Raw genomic sequence first — 1,861 nt, 5'->3', positions numbered from 1 at the left:
AAGTTGTTTATAAGCTTCCATAAGGTACGCCTCTCTTTCCGTCAACACTACCCAACCTCCCTTATCAGCTTGTTTAACTACAACTGATAATTATTTTTTCAAAGAGTTGAGGGCCTGACGTTCAGGTTTCGTAAGGTTGTCTCCAAAATGACTTTTGTTTTTATTTTTATTGTTAGATTGACAACAGAGTTTTTTTTAAATCATCTAATGTTTTATTATAGAATATCGTGATAGCTGGGCTTTTTTGTTCTAATGTGAAGAATTTTGATTTCTTTTTGAATAAAGGTCTGGTCTTGGAATCAGTAATTGAATTTGTATTAAATATTTCTAGTTCCTCAGTACCATTTGCATCTAAAAGGGATTCAAGAGTTTGAAGAGAAGGTAGATCAGATTCATCCAAAACAATAGGATTTGAGTCTGAATCTTGATGAGTTTTTTAAGTGTTTTATTCGCAAAATAGCGTTTTCTACAGAAAAGTGCAAAATTCAAACCTTTGCATAGCAAAGATTTTTGAGCATCGGTTAATTGATGTTTAGTCAGGTTATAGAGGCCTGTGGTATCTATTTGAATCTGGGCTTTCTGTGATCTCTTTCTACCCCCTCTTCTCCCTCTCCTTCTCGAGATCTTTTTGGTGTAAAATGGCTGAGATTCTCGTACGGGTTGTAATCTTGCCATGTTCTGGTTTGAAAAACCTGTTCTTTATTAGCTCTATAGTTGGGTGTGGATTCTGAGGCAATTGGGAAATGGGTCTATTATCTCTAGTATACTGTATGTATTATTGTAGTGGCGAGATCTACATTCTGTACTATTTGTATATATTTTTTTTTATCTTTGTGACCATTTCTTTGATTGGAACTGGAAGTTTTTCTCTGTTGATAAGGGGGGTATAACACATGTGATGAGTGAGTCTCCTTATTAACATCATTGTGAGTATTGGTTTTGTGATAAGTCCTCACCATGGGGGTTATTCTAGTCCATTCTTTCTGACAAAATCCTTCTTAGATGGACAAAACCATGTGCACTGCGGGTGGGGCAGATGTAACTTGTGCAGAGAGAATTAGATTTGGGTGAGTTATTTTGTTTCTGTGCAGGGAAAATACTGACTGCATGATTTTACACTTCAATATAGATCTCACTTTGAAGAAAAACCCCACCCAAATCTAATTCTCTCTGCACAAGTTACATCTGCCCCACCCGCAGTGCACATGGTTTTGTCCATCTAAGAAGGAATTTGTCAGAAAGAATTAATTAGAATAAACCTCCATATCTTTTTGGTAATCATTCTGGTCTCATTTCTACGCAGTGAAGATTTAAAGAAGAGACATCTGGTGGATGATCACTGGTATTGCACTCATCCGGAGATGCCACTGCAATTCACCAAGCTTTTAAAATATATTGCGACGCCTTGAGCCATGGCCCGCCATGGCGGGCTAGTGGTACAACTGCCATAGGTAGGCTGAATGAGCGGCACTACGTCTGTATGCTGGGGGGTCATAGTAATGTGTGCTGGGGGTATAGTAATGTCTTCTGGGAGAAGATGGAGGTCTTAGTAATGTGTTATGGGGGTCATAGTAATGCATGCTTTAGGGATCATAGTAATTTGTGCCGGGGAAGGGGGGGTCATAGTAATATGTGCTGGGGGTATAGTAATGTGTTCTGGGAGGTCATAGTGATGTGTGCTGGGGGGTATAGTAATGTATGCTTGGGCATCATAGTAATGTATTCTGGGGGAGTCATTGTAATGTATGCTGGGGGTCACAGTAATGTGTGCTGGCGGGTAGAGTAATGTGTGCTGGGGAAGGGGGGGACATAGTAATGTGTTCTGAGGGTATAGTAATGTGGTCGGGGGGTCATAGTAATG

The sequence above is a fragment of the Crinia signifera genome, chromosome 1 (genome assembly GCF_055691185.1).
Source record: "Crinia signifera chromosome 1, ASM5569118v1, whole genome shotgun sequence".
NCBI classification, from domain to species: Eukaryota; Metazoa; Chordata; class Amphibia; order Anura; family Myobatrachidae; genus Crinia; species Crinia signifera.
The sequence above is the reverse complement of the archived record's forward strand: the minus strand, read 5'-3'. Positions refer to the sequence as shown.